Source organism: Sebastes umbrosus, chromosome 17 (assembly GCF_015220745.1).
Source record: "Sebastes umbrosus isolate fSebUmb1 chromosome 17, fSebUmb1.pri, whole genome shotgun sequence".
Taxonomy (NCBI): domain Eukaryota; kingdom Metazoa; phylum Chordata; class Actinopteri; order Perciformes; family Sebastidae; genus Sebastes; species Sebastes umbrosus.
The window spans coordinates 14,300,203-14,322,015 of record NC_051285.1 but is presented as its reverse complement, the minus strand read 5'-3'; positions in this window follow the sequence as shown (position 1 = coordinate 14,322,015).

Here is a 21,813-nt window from a genome sequence, read left to right as displayed (position 1 = left end):
AGAGTTGAATTCAGACCCACATCAACAGCAGAATTTGCTTTATTCCTGCATGTGTTCTTGTTTTCCACTGAATAATGGGGCATACACGGGAGACTGGAGACTGGAATAGCTTGTGCCATTAATCACCGGCTAAAAATAAAACTCACAGAAGTGAAACCGTAAGTGATAGAGAAGGTGACCAAAACAGTGACTCTCTAAAGAGTACGGTTCGAGATGTTGAAAACAGCTTAATCACTCCCTGCAATGTATGTGTGTGTCTGCCTGTATGTGCATGTGGCTGTACAGTACAATGTGTATCAAAGAGCCAAACTGCAGCGCGAGACTATCACTCATGGCCCAACCTGTGTGTGTGTTTGGAGAACCCAACATGGCGCTGATTGTACTTTATTTACAGCCGGCTATAAATACATATACGCACCTTTTTATGGTCAACTCAAAACTGAAGCTATGAGACACTCTTCAGTCTCAGGCCTGTTAAGATGAATGGGCGTCTCGTTGTAGCATATCAGATGGAAGGATGCAGACGGAGGACATATCATAGATACGTGTTTTCTGCACTGCGCTGAGTTGAGATCACGCAATCGCACACTTTGCGCAGCTTGACACCAAAGACGAACACAAAGATAAATACAATGGTTGGTTATTTGCCTGACTTTGCTTCTCAGGGTCACGTTACAGATGTGCATGTTTCAAACATCATTCTTGTCATCTGAAGGGGAAAAACAATAAACCGCCTCCGTATTGTAAGCTGTTACTGTAAGTTATTGTGTGCCAGTCGCAGCAACACTGTCAACTGACCTCTCCCGAACCTCACTCGCATTGTTTAGCGTCGCAGCGTTGAGCCAGACGTCTTTTTGTTTTCGCTTTTGGGGTTTCTCTCACGCTCACCCTGTCACTGTGGAGGGTCTTTTCCAACGCAGCTGACCTCACACAGCGAACTCTGGCTTTGTTATGAAGCATTATGCTCTCTGCAACATCTTTGTACACATGGCAGCGAAGGCTTAAATGTCTTGTGCGCATATCTGCATTCTTGCAAGCGCAGGCAGGATTTGTGTGTATGTTCCTATCTGTGGTTCCAAAACCTCTTGTTGAAGGCCCAGAAACACAGGTTGAAGGAAGCTGGAACGGGCTCAGAAACAGCGAGCAGAGCAAGCACGAGTCCAAGACTTCAAGTGGAAACTATTCCAGACTAAAGTCCCATCTGCTTTCACTTTAGAGTCTGAGTCCTAAACTAAATAAAGATCCCTCCTGAACACTTTTATTGCCCCTCTCTTTCTTTTCTATCCATCCTCCTCTCCTCTCGTAGTCTTTTCTCGGTATCTCCTATAACACAGATTCTCTTTATTTTTACATTGCGGTAGTGTCAGAGAGTTGAATGAGAGCAGGCTATACTGTATTTATTCCCTCCTCTCCCCCTCTGGTTGCAAATAAAACTGTCCCGCGGTGTTAAAATGAGTTAAAATGTGCCTAGTAAAGGCCAGATCTGATCCCTCTCATTTGCAACACTAGAGTTTATTTTTTATTGATGTGTACTCATAGACTGTATATAAGAGTTGAAGTAGTCACTGTGACGTCACCCATTGGTTTGTGGACTGCTGTTTTGAAAGCCTTGAGTTTGGCATTTTGGCCGTTGCCATCATCTTGGTTTTTTGGCTGTTGCCAACTTGGTTCTTTACAACCAGAAGTGACAACAGAGGGTGGAGCTGAGTACAACCGGACACTGAATAAGACATTTTTTAGGCGACTAGAATGTTACAATTCACTTTCATGAACTGAAAACACACTTAGAAAGAGTTCAATTTGTATAGCTGGGCATACAATGTACGATTTTAGAAATGTTGTTGTGTAATCCCTACTCCTACAGTACGAGTAGATCGTTTGCGATGTAAAGCCAAAGCTCATGATTTATGTGCTCACACTGTACGGTCCCGTCGACCCCTGCGGACCGTTGTAGCTACGTTTTACTATATCTCTTTTAAATTGTTATCTTGATAGCTACGCTCTGATTACTGTAAGAAAAGTAGAAATAAGGCCCCGACGTTGGGGAATTGGCACGTGGCTCTGCTTCAACTGTGCGAGAGCCTGTAGACGGCCAACCAAAATTTCAGATTAATATCAATGTCAGAAATTAATCGATCTTACACTGAACTGCAAACGACGCCTGACAAAATAGAAATTTGGTCTGACTGAAATGAGTCGTGCAGCTAAAAATTCGGGCCAGAAATGAACTTAAATGGTACAGTATATGCCCAGTTCAAGACGAAAACACCAACACCCAGCCGACAACACCATGGTAGCGACCTATCAATCACAAGGTAGCCACGCCCTAAAACATCCCCTGCTTTATGGTCTATTTGACTCTAAATGGGACCATACAGTACTAAATGAACATCATGCTGTATTGGAGAAGAATTGAAACTAGCGATTGAGACCGTAAACTCATGTTTACAATGTTTACTGAGGTAATAAATCAAGTGAGAAGTAGGGTCATTTTCTCAAAGACTTCTATACAGTCAGACTTCTTTTTGCAACCAGAGGAGTCGCCCCCTGCTGGCTATTAGAAAGAATACAAGTTTAAGGCACTTCCGCATTGGCTTCACTTTTCAGACCCGGAGGTTGCCCACTGGGTTTACTGAAATAACTTTTACTTTCTTCTCATCTTAAATGCCTACTTGTTCCTCCTGCTAAAGTTTTTATATTGATCTTGATTGTTGCCTGTCCCAGCATGTGAATTCAATGTTCCACTTATGAGGTACAAATAGTTAAAACCACAGCGCACTTCTTTTTTTATCCTTTCATCTTGCTGCCATTTTTATTCGTTCAAAAGAAGGAGCTTACTGCTCAGTAGATAATTAATGGCAGGCAATTTTATTTATTGCATATGTTCATGTGTTTATACCGTCAGCATTGGTGCATGTGTGTTTTACATCAGTAGTCATTGCTCTCTTCCAATACTGTGATACGGGAAAAGAGTGGGGGGCATTAAAGGGATGCGTTAAAAGACATTTATTTGTTTGTGATGTTTGAGTCACAGGGAGAAAAGAAAACATGTTTGGCGGGACAAAGGCATGATTTACCATCCTGTCATTTAAGTGCCTTGAAGATCATCTTTGATAAAGTAAAGTATAATTCTCCTCACAGTTTTCTGAGGTTGCATCACACAAATGTTTGTCTCTGAGGCCGAGACGACATCTATCAAAGTCATCTTTTTAACTTGCTTCCCAGCAGCGCAAACAACCGCAGAGCAGCACGGCAGCATTGAATATTCCAATCAACTCAACAGACAGAATTGTTGAGTGCAGTCTGCGCTACCATAATGAATAGTCACCACACTAAACCAAGACAATCCGACTTGTCTACACCACAATTTTAAGTCCCATTAAATTGTCAAAGCGCTGCCGATCTGCTGCTCGAGGTAGACCGAGAGAATCCACGTTTAAGTGTCTGTGTTTCTAACGTCAACTGAGGGAGCTCCTACACAGTGAATTACATCCATCTGCTGATGTTGTTTCCAGCGCGCCGCCTTCCCCCCGCCTCTCCCTGCATGGTATGGTTTGGATTGTCACACTCTGCAGCCAATGCAATCACTGGGCCGACTCCCAGGCATGCGCCGCAGCCCGTAGCCAACGGAGGCCATGTTTTTGTTTGTCTAAACAAACACTGTCCATTTTTTGAAGTTTGGTTTGTTTGAGTTTCAAATAACAGACACCAAAGGGGGGGATTGGAGCTGTTGGGCGCTGAACAAAGACTTCTCCTTCCATACAAATAATTTATAAAATGAATGAAACGCTCCTTGAGTCCACACGGATTTGGAGAGGCATCTGAACAAAGAGATGATGATGAATTTGTGGCTGACCGCATAATCCCAAAGAGACATTTACCGTATATTTATGGGGAGGTAATTCTGTTTGCTGATGTGCAGTCTAACTGGCTGTCTGGGGTTTGGTATTACAGGTCAGTGGAGGGCAGACTGCCTACCGGCTGAAGGGTCACATGTGACCTCCTGGTGCGGGAGACATCGACAGGCCTCCCATCTAATGCTTCCCATGGGACTCTAAGCAGCCACACAGGGTGCATGAATAAGTCATGAAGTGCAGACATCTTTTTATCTCCTTCTTATCGCTTATTTTAAATTCACAAAGAGAGTCTCTCTTCATTAGAGCAAAACTCGCCAGCTCATCTACGGTTCAGTTTTCTGTTAAGATATGCACGTTCGCCCCTCTTCTTCTTCCCTCTCCTCGATTTGTCCTTTGGGTCCTCTTGTGGTGAAGAGGACAATTTATTCATCTATTGATTTACTTGTTTGCATGTGAGGGAGGAGGACTTCTCTCTACAGCGAGCCCAGATCTGGCCAACCGAGTCAGATCAAATATATAAGTTAGTCCCCTCTGAGAAACAGACAGACACGTCGAATAAAATGATGAATGTGAATCAATAATTACAAGAGAAAAACGTGACACTCATGCCTTGTCATTTTTGGACCCATTTGTTTATTAAGGCGCTGTTCCAATGAACTGTGAATTGTTGTTGTACTGTAGGATCTATTTATTTGTTGTTGTTTCACTCCTAATAATTAGTAGTGTTTGATTTATTATTCTAGATATTTAGATTAGATTTTTTGATAGTTTTTTCTTTTGCTAGTTATTTGTTCAGTTTAATTATTTTCTTGTTTAGTAGCCTATATTTAGTTTTTTGCGTAATTAATATTTTGTTTTCTTTTGCTTATGAATTGGGTAAAACTGTGGGCACCCGCGGTTATATAGGTAGGTAGGCAGGTATTGGACCAGCATACACCTGGGTGGGCTTACAGTTTTTAACCAGAACAAGAGCGGCAGCAAGATCCGTGTTTTCTTTCTGTTTGTTTGCTTGCTTTTGGGATAAATAAATCATCATAAACACATTTTGCATGGAAAATTAACTCTCTTGTCTGCGTAAACCACATACCCATGGTACGTCAGTGGCTCTTTGATTTAAAGCTTCAGTAGGCTAAATATTTTGGCATCATTGGGCAAAAATTCCATAATAACCTTTCAGTATATTGTAATTCAAATGTTCTGAGAGAAAACTAGACTTCTGCACCTCCTCATGGCTCTGTTTTCAGGCTTTAAAAAATCTAGCCCGTGACGGGAGACTTTGGCCAATCACAGGTCATTTCAGAGAGCGAGAGCTTTCCTATTGGCTGTGCTCGGGCTGGTGGGCGGTGCTTGGTATTTCTTCAATTGTTCTCAACATGGCTGCCGGGTCACAAAATTTCTCATTTTACAGCTAAACAGTACACTACAAGATGTTTCTGAAAACATTTGAGGAGAGAAATAGGCATTACAGTAACAGAATATTGATTCATATTTGATCAGCACTGCCTAGTTTGACCGCTGACTCGGAGTTTGCAAGTGATTGACGGCTGCTCAGAGACGGCAGGCTTCAGCTCGGCTCTGATTGGTTGTTTTTCCTCCGGTCTGTGAAATCTTGCAGATGTCATTAGGAGCACTGGAGGACACAGAGGCACATGATTTTTTTCCGATTATCTGTCTCATGCACTACTGTCAGGATGTAGTGACCGTTTTATAAAAATAACTTATTTTAATCATACTTGCTCCATTTCTACCCACTGCTGCTTTAAGTTTGATTTTGATTTTCCTGACAAATGGCCACTACAGTTGTTTTCAGTTCATCCATCCCCTAGGGGAACAAGATCTGCATGGTGTGGGTGTAGAGGTCAAAGGTCAAAATACAAAGTGCTTAAGAGGGGTGAAAAAGGCTACAAGGATGATTGACTGCGAGAGAAAAGAAAACAAACTAAACTGGTAACCTGATGCCCCCTTGGAACTAATTTATGTATGAAATGTGCAGAAAAGTCAGAAAAAACATTAAAGTTCAGAATGCAGCATGACTGAAAAGAAAAATACGGCTTCATTGTTTTTATGTCTCGTACCAGAAATGGTCCACACACCTGACTTTTCCTATCACGTGTGCAGCAGAATAATCTTTTTTTTTTTAATCCAACTAAGCAAAAAGATGAGAAAATCAGGATAAAACAAGTGACAGTGAAGTTTGTTGTTGGCTTTGACATGCTGGTGACATCTTTGAAGCCATTTTATTAAACATAAAACAGATGCACATTAACATCGGCATCCAGATCCTGAACTGAGCCGTGTTTCCACATACAAGAAAACAGCAATTCACTGTTTTGGTATGTAACTATGTACAGCCTCTTCAGTATAACAGTGAGTAAACGTGACATATTATCATATTAGCTGAGGCAATGTCAAAACCTGACCCACAATAAAGAAAAAAACAGAATTTTATTTATTTATCCTGCATTTTTTGTTATATTATGTCGTGCCTTGCTATGTGATGTTATTTGCCTAAACATTTGCTGGCGTCCTGTCATTCAACAGATCAAATTCTGCAGAAACCGACGAGCAGAAAAACACATTTTCAGGAAAAAATATCTAGAGCAAGCAAGAAAATATGAGCTTGGCAGGAGGAGACAAGAATGGAATATACAATCAGGCAGACAGGAGATAGTAAATCAGGGTTATAGTAAAACGTGGCTTCTGGTGTGTGGTATGGGTGTGTGTGTGTGTGTGTGTGTGTGTGAACATAAATGTATGCTGGTCACAAATCTGCCCATCCTAACATGCATCCATGGCAAAAAGAGGACCCATTGAGCAACATGTGCATCTATTTTGAGTGGAAATGTTTTTGCCAAGTGCGACTCAAAAGACTCAAAAAACACAATCTGTTTTTCATATTTATGACATTTAGCCAGCTGGGAAAGGAAAACTTTCACTGTCAGTTATATTTGTGCATCACAAACATTGTCTCTGTCACTAACAAATACGTCACTTAACTTTGTGAGTATGCTTGAGGCTCCCATGATGCATTTATCAAACTCCAAAACAAGACGGAGAATGGATGAAAATATCAACTGATGGATGATGCATCCTTTCATTTGCCAAGAACATATCTGCATTCACAGTCAACAAGCTTGTCAACTGATAAAGAACATCTCGACGGCTGATGATTGGTCGTCAAGTATCGATCTTTCGGAGGTTCGATCGATTGGTACCAACCATGTCAGGTTAGCTTGTCGGGACAAACCATGAATGTATAAAGAGTTGTTCAGTGGCGCATGAAGCCAAAATGGCTCGACTGCTGAGTGATAAAGTATCCGGATCATTCAGCGATCTTCCACATCCATTGGGCCCATAGAGCAGGCGCAGTAGTGTTTCCTTTAACTCCGCCTCCCAGCCCTCGGTCTGGGTTTCATTCCCATGAACGGAGGAATAGAAATAACTCTGGATTCGTCTATTAGTGCATTTCACAACTTTTAGAAATGATTTAAATAAGGGCAATCCAAGTGTTCATACTGGGAAGTTGATTTACCACAAAACAAAATTATACGCTGATTTACGGACATCTCTTTCCCAATGTAAGTCTATGGGAAAACTTTTTTTTGGGGCCCAATGGCATCACGTGACAGACACGGAAGTTGTAGTACCACCGTTTGGCCACTACAAAAATTTGCTTCAAGTTGCTCTTCCTGGGGGCTGGGGACAAACGCTAAATAATGTTCCAAAATTTACAGTACATTTTTGCGAGGAAAAACTGTCATGACCATTTTCAAAGGGGTCTCTTGACCTCTGAAGTCAAGATGAATGAATGAAAACTCTGAGATGAACAGAGTAAAAACTGTATCTTATTAGATAAACAGATGTTGACAAACGGCATAATTTGCAGTTGAAAAAAGGGTAATAAATCGCAATATATCGCAATATATGTTATCACAACACTCAGCATATCACAAAATGTTTAAAATTGAATATATATATATATATATATAGAGAGAGAGAGTCATGTATCTTCAGATTTTCCTTTTTCCCATTTGTGAGAACGAGAGTGAGAGTAAGAGAGAGAGAGTTCGTAGAGGGGGTTTTAAAAGAGGACATTGAAGTTTACTTTGTACTTCCTGGTTATAATTCAGGATAATAAAAAAAAAAACTTTTTGCTGTATCTCAACGCTGGCAGTCTAAACCCAGCTGAGCTTCAAGCAGTCAAAGGTATTGAACTGGTTCTTAAGCTTCCCCAGATGTATATACGCTGGTAAGACCCTACCCTAGATATACTGTACCAGATGAGGTGGATGTGACTGGGAGCACAATAAACACTGAGCTGAATATATGTCTTAACTGTGAAGGACAGATATCTCAGTAACATCGGCAGCAATTGCAGGCCTAAGACGAGCAGCTTTCACAGTAAGCCACAATGAAAGGCTCCGAGACGCCGTGATGAGCAGTGTTATAAGCTGCACTCGCCCAGAATAAAGTTGAGGCTGCTTTCTTGAACTTTTTTTTTTCTTTCTCTAGTAGGATAAGGATTTGTGAGAGAATGTGGGGATCACTCTGGTTTATATGGCTAGTTTTGATTGGTTTAATACGGTTGATCCAGTCATACCATCTTTGTGGGGTTTCAGAGGATGGAGAAGAAGGGAGGAATTTGCAAAAAAAATGCAAAGAAGATCATAAAAAGGCACTCACTTATTACAATATACCTCACCAGAAAAGTGTACCGCAATGTGCACAACCATGATTCAGGGTACGGTGAAACCTTCGTGACAGGTGGAAGAGGATGGTGGATGGATTTAGACTCAGACTGGAGGTCTCCAACACTCCACAAAGTCACAAAATCACATGTGGTGTTTTCTAATTATGGGTATCTTTGCAACCAAACTCTAATTTAAGTAACTCTGAGTTTTCTCCCAACTAGCGTCAGCAATTTTCTTAAAAAAAAAAGAGAGAAAAACTCAATGTGAGTTCAATAACAATTCAACATGATCAGCTGTGAATGGTCTGCACTCAACTGACACACAACAATTGTGCAATAATCACAGCAGCTACAAAATAGTTCACTCGGAGGAGCTGCTCTGGTGTCTCTTCTCGCTCTCAGCTAATCCAGTTCACAGGTTTTCATAAACTCTCTAAACACACAGATTTAGTCCAGGCAGCAGAACTGAGAGAGAAATTACACCGCGACCATATAAGGGCATCACGTCTCCTGATGTGCAATCTCAAATGCAGCTGCACCAGTTTGAGCTTTAGACCTTGAGAGTGAGGATATTTTTGAAAAGTGAGGACATTTTCACTGCTGCAAAAGCCAGTTTGGAGGTTTTGACCATGTAGGTTTGACAGTTAAGGTTCAAAATAAGATTATGTTTTACGTTCAGGTTAGGTAAGGGTTAAGAGTTAGAGGTTAGCCATTGTGTTTGTTATTGTGATGGCCCAGGTTAGGGTTTGGGGCTAGGGAATACAATATGTCAGTGACTGTCCTTACAAGTGTTTGAGAGAGGGTATATGATGTTTTTGTGTTTAGTTTCTATGTCAACATATACTGAATATGTGTATGAGAGAGAGAGTATGTTAGTACTTAGAGCAAAGGTCTCCAACCTTTTTCCCTCTGAGAGCTAAATTGACAAAATGAGAGTGTGCCAAGAGCTACTCATTGCACCAAGTTGTACATTGCCAACAGCAGACATGATTTCTGTCTTATTTTTATGGTCCTTTAATAACGTTTCAACCACCTCAGTCATCGCCTCTGTTACAATCTCACCATAGGCGAAGGGCTTTTTTGTGTTTGTTAGGATGTTCATCACTAAACAAAGCATCTGTTGCTGCGTTGGCCTTCTTCATCAGTTTGGTAAACAGAGACTGTTGTCTTTTAAGAGCTGTTTCTCTGTACGTAGACTGCTACCAGCCGGGAAGTCACATAAAAAGTTGCTGTGAACTTTGGTAAAGTGGCGCTCGATGTTACATCTTTTACCAACTGACACACTCACAGCGCACACACACATTTGTCATTCACACTCGTGGAAAAACAACTCTGTTACCCATTCCTCATGAAAATAGTATATCTTTGCCTTTTATTGGCTATTTTCTGTGGTCATTGACAAATCTGGTGTGCAGCTCCCAAAAAGGAATCAATGAAAACTCTCAGTGTAATACCATTTCTCCATTTTACAATGTCACATGTGGTGCTCTCAATCCAATCCATGTCAGAACCGTGCTGTAATGTTCCAAAAATGCATCGATTTCTCATACGCCAGAAGCTTCTCTGGATCTTTGTACGCACAGCGTTTCTTAAAGGAGTCTGGGGATAAAACATGGAATGGCTTTGGAGGGAATACAAGAATGAGAAGAGGGAAAATCGAGAAAGTGTAAAATCTGCAAAAGGGAGAGAAAGCAGGTGGACTGAGCGTGAGCGTCTGACCCGCAAAGCTCGCTTCAGGATAACGGCAGCCCACTGTGCCAGATCAGACTCACTTTCGCTTCATGCTGAGGGTGGGGAGGGTTTCAAATGTGCTCACCCTGAAATGCATTGGAGAGAGACAAATAGACAGACAGAATGACACAGATACAGGCCAACATTGTGGAGGTGGGGGATCTCTGGAATGTGCCCCATTGTTGGCCTCCTAATCTAATAGATTTGACAGGAAAGTTCATTTTGATGAGTAGTCTTATCCACAGAAGAGGCTCAGGAGGAAGTGGCTATTTGGGTGGCTGTGGCTCCCCTGCATACCGAAATCCTTATAAGCTCTCTATAAATTAACCCTCTTGAGGAATTCACTTCAAGATTAGTCTGTGTGTCTTCCACAGTCTCTTTAAAATGTATTTGAGGTCCTGCTGTCCCCTAACCTGATGCCGTCAGTTGTTTTTTTTCACAGAACCATCTGAAAAGCCGGCATTGAAAACTGTTTGGAAAAGGGCAGGCGCTTTCAAGGAATACTTGACAGTTGATTGGATGAACCATCTGTCAATCAAACTAACAAAAGCGAAACTAACTCAGTTTCGTTCTTTTGCTCTTCTTTCAATGAAGAAATACTCTCAGGTTCTTATATAACTGATGTTATTGCAGCATCTAACAGATCATTCATACAACACTCTCACACAAAAAGTGCAATAAACAAGTGCAAACCTCAAACGACTCGCCACCTCTGTGAACTCCCTAAAAACTTTCAAACTAATCTATGTCGATCTAAAATGAAGACCTATTCAGCAAAAGCATAGCTTATTTCTCGCCTAAAATGGTTTCAGGAAGACATTTAGGTGAACTATTCTCGTAACATAAAGAGAAAAAAGTTTCCAAACGAGCCACCCTGTTGGTTCCGGCTCAAAAGCTGGAACCGCCACGCTTGACTGCAGCAGCAGCTCCTCACAGGACGCTGATTGGTCTGTTGTCTGGCGAGCTGGACACAAACACATTACTTGAAGCCTTACAAGATGGATTTTTGTTTGACATGTGATCCCACGATTCTCGCGTGATCGTATGACATCGCGATAATCCATCTGCCGTGCAAAGTTAGTTGTCCCCCATCACAGGCACCAATGCCGCCAGATTCCTGTATATTTGTAGTTTTTGGCCAGCCAAGTGAAAGTGATTGATTTTTCTTTTTTAGGTTTGTTGTTGATTCTCTGGACTGAATGTGTCTGCAGATAGATGTCAGTTTGCAATTACTTCAGCAGCAGTTATAAAGCAGAGGTCAACAACAAATTTAGGAGGAGGAGCAGCAGAGAACGAAAGATGAGGAAAGTAAGGAAGAGCAGGAGAGATTATTTGCTTTTGTTGCAGGGGGTGGGGGAGTCGGTCTTGTCATTTTAAAGGGTTTCGAGGGGATGTTTGCTCACACTCTTAATGGCTTAAAAGGACTGGAAGCATCTATCTTTCTCTCCGCGCATTTCAGGGGGTGAAAGCCCAAGAGGAATGGACCAATTCCGCCTTGTGACTGATTGCACAAACTCCAGCAGATACACCCCGGCAGCACACGTGGAAAAATACCATTATTAAAGTAAATATCACAATGGAATTTCCATTATGCTGACATGAAGTGGGGATACACTCCATATTACTAAAATCCCATGAAACCAGTTTACATTTTAATGCACTCATCAGGAGTTCAGGAGAATGGGATTTTGTGTTTTTATTGAACTTAGCAAAACAAAGTTCAGTACTCAAGCTTAAGAAATACTTGTACTTGTAGATAGAGTATATTCTTCTCATCGCTCTGTAGAACACTGTTTTATCATTGCATGGTTTGATACGGCTTTTTTACATCCATCTCTTGTGACTCTGTGAGTAAGTGCATGATATAAACTGTACATATTTACAGTATAATTTCATTGCTGCAGGAGTAATGTCACTCTAGAGCAAGATAGGAATGTCAGCCCTTATGAAAAAGTAGTATACTTCAAGTTTAAAGTTTAAAGTTCAAGTATATTTCCCAAGTATACTTTATGTAGTAATTATACTAATATCAATGTACTAGTAATATACTTGTAAGTGTACTACTTCAATACTTCTTGGGACTAAATTGGCCCACTTTTTAGTTTATAAAAGTATACTTTTAAGTATACTTAATACTTAATAATATATTAAGTCTAAAAATATTAATCTTTGAGTACACAACTGGTTTACATCTAAGTTTTATTTTGTAAAGCAACTATACTATGAACTGAACTATACTACAAGTGAACTTATCTGTATACTGTTAGTTTACTAGTTATACACTTGTAGCCCAATTTTTAGTTTATGAAAGTACACTTTAAAGTATACTCTCTCAGTAAACTACTAGTTTAATAGTTATTATTACTGCAACTATACTTGTAAGTTTTCTTTAACTTATAGTACTTAGCCAATGATTTATGCATTACATAAAGATACTTGCTCCTTTTGCTATTTGACCTGATGTTTGGTCATGAGATTAAAAAATAAAAAAATTCTTGTTGAATTGAAGTAAATTAATATCAAACCATACATTTACAAACTCTCACACACTGTAATAGGATACTCTATCAAAATGTAAGCATAAGTCAGGTATACTTAGACTTTTCTATATACATGTCAGTATAAGCCAAGTATACTTAAGTATAATTTTGTCAAGTATATCTCTGATAAGTACATAAAAAGTAAACTGAAAGCATACTCTGAAGTATAATGAAGTATACAAATAGCACACTTGAATAAACTTCTTTTTGGTAAGGGAATGTGCATGTATTGTAAAAGAAAGAATGACAGAAATGCTGTATAGGGAATGAAAAAATAGGCAAAAAATACTGTAGATAAAATAGATGTCGGAAGCATGCATCCACACACACCCTCTAAATCATTTACGCGAGCCGCCACTGAGCGTGACCAGTGACAGCGGCGTGTCTGCCAGGCCTCCGTCATGTGGAGCCTGGCACTGGGGTTGACAGCCCGCTCTGAAACATGAGGACCAAATGGACCTGGGAATCTCTAGGGGGGCTGGGTAGGATCTTTCTGCACCTCCATGTCACCACACATCTGGCCTGCTGTTATGGCTGGAGGTATACGGGGGGGGAGTTGATAGAGGTGAGGGGAGGGTAACAGTGGTGCATTCTGGGGCAAGAGATGAGGTCGTACAGAGCCATGCAGCTGTTCTGTGGTTTCTTGCTTCTTTTTTTTTCCCTGTGCAGCTTTTCTAAAGACTTAATAAATATGTGGAGATTAGAATAAGTGGTTCATTTATCATTCTGCAGATAAGTAGGATCCTTTCATTATTTATATGTATCTGTATCTAGTTAATAGTTGTAGTGCCTGTACTCACATTGGGCCTGTCAGTGGTCTGTCTGACATAAATTTGGACATTATCCTTGAAGACAAATGCTCCAGTGAGGCTCACACTGTGCCGTTGCCTGCAGACACATTCTTGGCATCTTGGGCACATTACTTACTGCAACTTTGGATTTGACATTAAATGGGGCTACAAAGGAGTACATCTGATGTACAGGAGTAAATGTTGCCACTATTTGTCCTTGCCAAATAATTTTTTCTACATCTACATTCTACATCTTCATGTATTTAGTGTGTTTTTAATGTTTGATGCCTCCAAGGCTGAAAAACATTCACACACACTACTCTTATAGCTCAAGTCGCTATCTTTGCCATTGTTCATCTGTCCTATTTCTGTCTTCTACTGTTTTTTTCTTTCTCTCTTTTTCCCCCACAAGCATCTCCCAACTGTTCCAGCTGACCAGCGTAATGGAAAGCTCCACGCCAAACCAGACTGGACTCAGCGCACAGTGCAGTCAGACTAATGGGTCTCATAAGGCTGAATAATGTAAATGTCACCAAGGAGCTCAGACAGAGACCACAGACAAAATCAAGAGGACCAGTGTCTGAGTGCATGCGTGTGAAAGAGTTCTATTAGAGCAGAGCTGGTCGGTGCTGTGTTCAGAATTCATAGAAATGTTGAGCCATGTAGCACACGCAGGCATGCAATTTCTTAACTCATTAATTCCCTGGAATTTAAAACGGAGGGTTTATCATTTTCTGCCACCGATGGGAGAAGCAAAAATGATGCTAAAATTTCATAGCCCTTTCATGAGTATAACAGATTTCTAAGACAAAGAACAGGAATGTCTGAGAAAAAAAGGTGTTTCCTCTTCCATTGTTAGTGTGGTCGACTGCCTCATAAACCCAGTGAACGCTTGGTGTTTCTGTGGCGGCCTCGTTTGATTCCAGTCCATTTCCCCTCTCCCACAGCCCCACCAGGTGGCTGCTGCAGCTCTCCTCTGTGAACCCAACCCACCGTGATCCCACAGTCGGTGTTCAAAACCTCCTGAAGGCACTGACTGAGGTTAGTTCAGGGGCTTTTGGGCTCGCTGCGAAAATTATGGGTTCGTCTGAACTGTTTCAAAGAACACAAAACGATCAAAGAGGAGCACTTTAAGCTCCTTGATTTGGAAAAAGGATTCGTCAGGATACACAATGTGTTGGAGGTCCTCTGAGCTCCTAAACATTGCATTGATAGATTGGTTTGAAAGGAACCCCCAGATTCAAGTTTTGAATGATGCTGGACAACTCTGCACATAAATTCCATGTGAACATTCACAAAAATGTACGTCAAAAGTCACATTTTGTGTTTTAATCACAACTGGATTTTCATATTTTAGGCTTGGGTGATCAATTTTGTTTTTGCTACATCATAGCCAGTGCTTGGTTAGACTTTCTTTGAATCTAAAATCTATTTGGATAGTATTATCCTGTTTTTCTTTTTGCTCTCATTGGAGATGATTCTAGCATGAGCTCACTAGTCTTTAAATCTTCTTGAAGACAAATCACATTAACAGTCCCTTAAGATGTCACTTCAGGAAAAACAAAGTTTAGAAAAAGACCGTGACTCTCATTAACCGCTGATTAACTACAGCCGATGTAAATGTTTATGAGATAGCTCTTATTTATTTTCATTTCATATGCGTTTTCTTCCTCCTTTCATGATTAGGCCTATGGATCCCCTGTTTCCTGGTGGGATTAGTGCAGCTGCTTTGATGTGGGCTGTGCCCAGCTTAGTGTGTGTGTGTGTGTGGCAGGAGGTGAAGGGGTACGTGCAAGCCCCTTTTTACTTTGGCAGTGTTTAGATGTAGTGCGTGACCTACAGTGTGCCATAAACCCGCTGATTCAGGAACAAATACAGCTGTAAAACACCAATCTTGGCAACTAGGCAAACACTTCTGATCACAGCTTGCTCATTTGGCCGTGTCAGTGTGTGTGTGTGTGTGTGTGTGTCTGTCTGTCTGTCTGTGTGTGTCTGTGTGTGTGTGTGTGTCTCCCTCCCATTATGCGAATGTACGATTGTGTGGTTTTTAACAAGCTATGTTGTGTTCTGCCAAGTACAGGTAGCTGATTTCAAAAGCAAAATGAACTCAGGAAGCATTAATAACATCTCTGGCACACATGGGAACATTGAATGTTTCCGACATTGCAAAAACCTCCATATGAATTACTAATTCTTCAGTGGGAGAGACAAACTAAAGCAATATCATGTTCAACATATATCAATATTAAAACCTCATCATATGTTTAATTTATCAATGTTGGTAAGAAACATTATTATCAGACCCTCAGTTGAGGTTTAAAAGTAAAACACAACTTTGGGTTAAAGCCTTGTTGTCCAAACTTTAGCCATACTCGCTCAGCACACGGGAGAAGTTTGATTGGTTGCAATCTGAAGCCTCAACGCTAGATGTCGCCAGATCCTACACACTGCACCTTTAACAAAAAATATTACCGCAAGGTCCGCTTGTTATCTTTACTAGAACTTTCAACTGAATTTCACAGCGTTCCTCGGTGGCTGTAGTTTGCTTGTGTTGTCATGGAGATAGCTCAGTCGTCACCATGTCCTAACTCTGACAATTGAGCTACTGTATCTATGGCAACTAAGGAGACTGTTGAGGCCGTGTGATGCAGTTGAAAGCTAGGAGGTGACCTTGAATTAAGATTGTTATGGTTATATGTTTAAAGATAGTGTGTAGGATTTGGCGGCATCTAGGGGTGTGGTTGCAGATTGCAACCAACTGAGTACCCCTCCGCTCACTCCTCCCTTTACAGATAATGTGAGCCGTCGAGTGCAAAACCGTGGTAACGCCGTTCGCATCGCTCAGAGGCCATCCTTACCATAATAACGATACTTTGGGAGCAACGGAAGCACTCTGTGACTCACGTTAACGCAGTTACACAAGCGTGTCGGAGAAATACGGTGGCCTTCAGGTAACGTAAAAATGCTAAAGGCTCTCTCTAGAGTCAGTGTTTGGTTTGTCCGTTCTGGGCTACTGTAGAAACATGACGGACTCTGTGAAGAAGACACGCTCCCTATGTAGATATGAAGGGCTCATTCTAAGCTAACGAAAACACAAGGATTCTTAGTTTCAGGTGATTATACACTAATGAAAACATAGTTATGAATATTCTTATTCCATTTCTGCTAATAGATCCCAAGAAATGCTACACACTGTTCCTTTCAACCATATTGAACTATATATAACCAGGAATAAAAATACGGAAATCTGCAAAATATAAAAATAATGTAAATCTGCTAGAAATGTGTTTCTAACTGTTACTGTTTGGATAAAAATTCAGTCACTTATCAATGGAAGCGGAAGGAAAGGATTTACACTACTGGGCTCTGAAAGCTCCTGTGCTAATATTATAGCTCAACAACGCACACGCTTTACAAAAACAGCAGCACGACATCCTGCGAGGAAAAAGAAAAACCTTCAACGGCAATGACCTGTAATATTTACCCAGGGTGACTCCTGAATGGCTCACTCACAGCTATAGAGGGCCCCGCACACCTCAGGGCAGAGGCCGGCTGTTTTTGTTGCTCCTGATGCAGAACAGATGAGAATTTTTGGACATTTGAAGATTGGAACATATTCAGTAGCTTCATGGTTAGTCAAAAATATTTAAACAGTGATATGACCTTAAAAAAAGTGTGTTTTTGTGTGTACGTGTGGCTGCTTCACATGAATTTGTCTACATGAATACAATATCTTAGTGGAGTACGCACAGCTTCAGTGTTAAACAACCACTGTGAGGTCAAACACTTTGTTTGAACAGTGGGCGGGGTGTCTCTCCACAATGTAAACACTTCACATAGAACATCAGTCTATTAGCAGCATCTCTGATTAGCTGATGAACAAAAGCAATCAAAGGCTGCCGTGGTCTCTTGAAGAACATATATCAATGTCATTTGCTCAGGGCCTGGTAGTGATTGGCATGTTCATTAAGTGTCCTGTTTACAATGAGCTGAGAAGGCCACATGTGAAGTCAGCAGACGATTCCAAGTGGCTCCGAGAGGCTGTTAGTCATCCAGCAGATCATGGAAATGATCGTAAAAGCTGCTGTAGTCATCATCATGTGGCCACGTCGTTTTTTTTCCTTACAGAGAGGATATTTAATACAAGATGATTTGAGAAACCTCATCAGCTTTTGAACTGTGTCGTCGCTTTGATGATATGAAGTCTGCTCTTTGTGTATTTAGACATGATTCTTATTTGACTGTATTGTATTTAAGTTTGGGATTTGGTGCCATCATGAGGGCATATCGGGTACAGAATAGACCAAAACTTATTTTTTTTAATTTTCATTATTAGTAATACTTGTATTATTTTATGTATTTTTTTTTTCATTTTAAGTTTTTGTTGTTAATAATTTCCAATGCATATCTTTAAAGCCAATAGAATTTACCCCCCCAAAAATGAGCCAAAACAAGTATTTTTTTTAAATAAGCATTATTATTAATAATTGTATTTTTTTATTTTTTATGTATTATTATTGTATTTTATATATTTTCTTTTCTTATTTTTTTTCAATTAATGCTTTGTTTTGAATTATTATTTTTTTGTTAATAATTTCTAATGCATATCTTTAAAACCAATAGAATTTGCTCACAAAAAAGAATCAACCAAAAATTAGTTATTATTATATTACTACTAATACTTATTATTATTATTATTTGTATTATTTGTATTATTATTATGTTTTAATGATCACTATTAGTAATAATTATAATTGTATTTTATACATTTATATAGATTTATATTTTTCAATTAATGCTTCGTTTTGAATTATGTATTTTTTTTATTTTGTTGTTGTTAATCATTTCCAATGCATATCAATGCATATCTTTAAAACCAATAGAATTTGATCACAAAAAAACCCAGAATGGACCAAACCTGCTTTTTATTAAGTATTTAGTGATTGTGTTGGCATGTAGTAGACTAAATGTGTGCTGCTGCACTTTTGAAAAGTTCTCATAAGTTAAAAATGTGCAATGCAATGATTTCTGATTTATTATGTTCAGAGTCAGTGGAGAAAGTGTCTGGATGAGATTTCCCCTAAGTTTGCGTGAGTCTTTACATGATTCAACAGGTGATTGTGCACACTAATGGCTGAGTAAGGAATAACATCCCCTGATTCCAGTAACTAGTCCCTCCACAGCCAAATTTGTGCTTAATGTGGTCGCTGACTAACTCAGAGATCAAAAACCTTTGGCGCCACTTTCTAAAACCATGACATTTAACAGAAAAGTACTTACCTCCTTCTATGCTTCACACTGCTGCTAACGCTGCATTTTCCGTAGCAGCAATGAGTGATCACACACAACTGGTTTATGGGAGTTTGGCTCCCTACCAACCCTGCATGTTCATGCTATTCCTGATGTTTTCCATAAGCCATAATTTGCGCAATGTTTGTCACAAATGGACACAGCAGCAAGTGAGAATGTAATTGATGTGTTTATTCTATGCAATACAGTTCCTCCACATGTACATAAAAGAAAAAGCACACAGGACCAAGAACAGGAAGTAAGAAGCAGCCATGAATTATGGTCCTTGATTTGAAGTTCAGGTGGTGGACTTTTGGAGTTAAAAAAAATAATTTTAAACATAAGTCTCTGTGGAACCAACTCACCTCTACAGCACATGCTGCGATAGCTTGATGAAAAATTCAGCTGTTTTCATAGCATGTCTCTCTTTTTTTCATCTCACTATCCTGTTGGAAGGATGAATTTCAAATTAAAGGAACAGTATGAAACATTTTGGGGATCTACTAGCAGAAATGGAACATAATATTCATAACTACAGTATGTTTTCATTAGTGTATAATCACCTGAAACTAAGAATCGTTGGCTTCATCCGAAATCGCACACAACGCACTTCATACTCAATAGGTGTACTATCGTTCAACATACTTTTGTGTGAAAAAACAGTAGTGTGAATCTTTTCGGACGCACTGAGCAGTAATTTACATCGTCACTTCATGAGAGCCTCCATGCCAGTTGGAGACGTGTAACCATGGTAACCCGTGTCAACCTCATGTGACAAAATAACGGTTTGGGGGATTTAAAGTATGAATTAATTTAAAATATATATTACACCTAGCAAAGTGAAATCTTCCATTTACAGTTAAATAGATGCGTAATTGATGTTACAGAGCTGTCCGTCAACGTCTGCTGTGAACGTTGTCGTCACTGCATTGCATTGTGGGATATTTATGCTGCTGTAGTGTCCAGGGTTGCATACTCTAACGTTGCACCAGAAAAATTCTACAATATTTTCAACATATATAAAATACATGATTTAATTGCATCCTGTGTCCCTATAAGTGCAAAAGAGGATTAGGTGCCTTTTGTTTAGCCATTTCTTGTATGACTATTATCCATTTTGCCATATTTGCTATAGCCTCTCGAGTATTGGCATCTCTCCTTTTGTGTGTAAAACACATGGAACTATAATGTAATCATAGCACGTCAAGGAGGGGAGACAATGAATCCACTCAATCCAATAAATCATGATTCACTGCACAGTAAAAGTGAATCATTATCATAATTAGAAGAAATTGGCGGCCACAATCTGGGTGGACAGCACTGACTGCACGCACTTCTGCAGTAGCAGCAGCAGCTGTGGTTAATCATGTTTCATGTGATTATATTGTTCACATGTCTGCAAGCTGTAAAACATTTTTTTTTAAGTTTATCCAGGATAGAAAAGAAAGAAGAAATTGCACAAAAACACTACACCATGTTCACTGGAACAGGTAGTGACCCAGACTGGCACCAAAAAAACACACCGACAGCTGGAAAATTCGCACAAGCACACTTCCATTAGTAAAACATTCCCATATGGCATTTCACGCCCCTTCCAAAAAATACCTTGAGGGTTTCTTTTGGCTCCGCACTTCTTTCAGCGTCCAATATTCATTAATAAAACGTTCACTCTTTCCCTCGCTTTCACTTTCCACCTCCTCCCTGACACTCTGATTGACTGCAGAAGCTGTTTGAATCCCCTCAGCAATTCAGTGTTTGTAGGATCTCATCCAGCACTGTTAACATCGTTCACAGTGGCTCATTCATAGCACCAAGAGTAAGAAGTGTATGCTTTAGGTGCGTGTGTTACATTCATTGTGCTGCATTGTTCTCTGGCATGAGATCTATATAATGACTGGGTCAAAGGTGTATACAGTGTGTTGTATGTATTCTAATTTTTACATTTACAAATAACATTAAAGTCTGATTATATGTGTCTGTGGCAACAATGAGAACAGTAATAAAGATCATACAGGATCTTTATGAAACTGCTCAGTAAGTAAACTAAGAGAAGCCAAGAAAGTAGTAGCCCAGCACCTTTCTCCTCTACATACTAATGCTGACTTGCCCACAGAGGGCAGTATTGCAGCTACATTGTGCTTTCACCACAGCCTGAGGTTTGTAAGTAACAAGCAGGATAATGAAGAGTAGGTCTACCACATGAGTGATGGAAATGACAAGTAAGCAACCTAAAAACTCACTGGGGGCATGTACAATCAAGGAGAAAGGGAAAAAAGAACAAGAGAAAACATTTTATACGATGTAATATGTATGGGAGTTCTGAGTTTCCCCTTGTTTCATTTAAAGGAACAATGTGGAGGATCTGGTTGTATCTAGCAGTGAGGTTGCAGATTACAATTTCTCCCCTGTGCCAAGCGTGTAGGATTGCTACGGTGGCTGGCACGAAAATGCAAATGACCCTCTCTAGAGCCAGTTGTTAAGAATAGTGCTTAGAGTGTGTGTGTGTGTGTGTGTACATGGGACGTGAGTGGTGAAGCAAGAGAGAGAGAGAGCGGCGGCATTGGGAGCGAGTAACATTATCAACTCCGGCCCAAGCAGGAAAAGGTAACAATGTTTGGGTTGTCCGTTCTGGGCCACTGTAGAAACATGGCGGTGCAACTTGGCGGACTCCGTGAAGAGGACCCGGTCCCTGGATATAAACGGCTCATTCTAAGGAAACGAAAACACAATTCTTATTTTCAGAGATTATACACTAAAGAAAACATCCTTAATAATATTATATTCCATATCTGAAAATAAATCCCCCAAATTGTTACACATAGTTGTGTAAAATTGTGTTTACGGTGTTATGTCAAACTCATAATATCTAATACATGCTGTGTAAGGCAATTATTTTGCATCCCTCCACATAACAT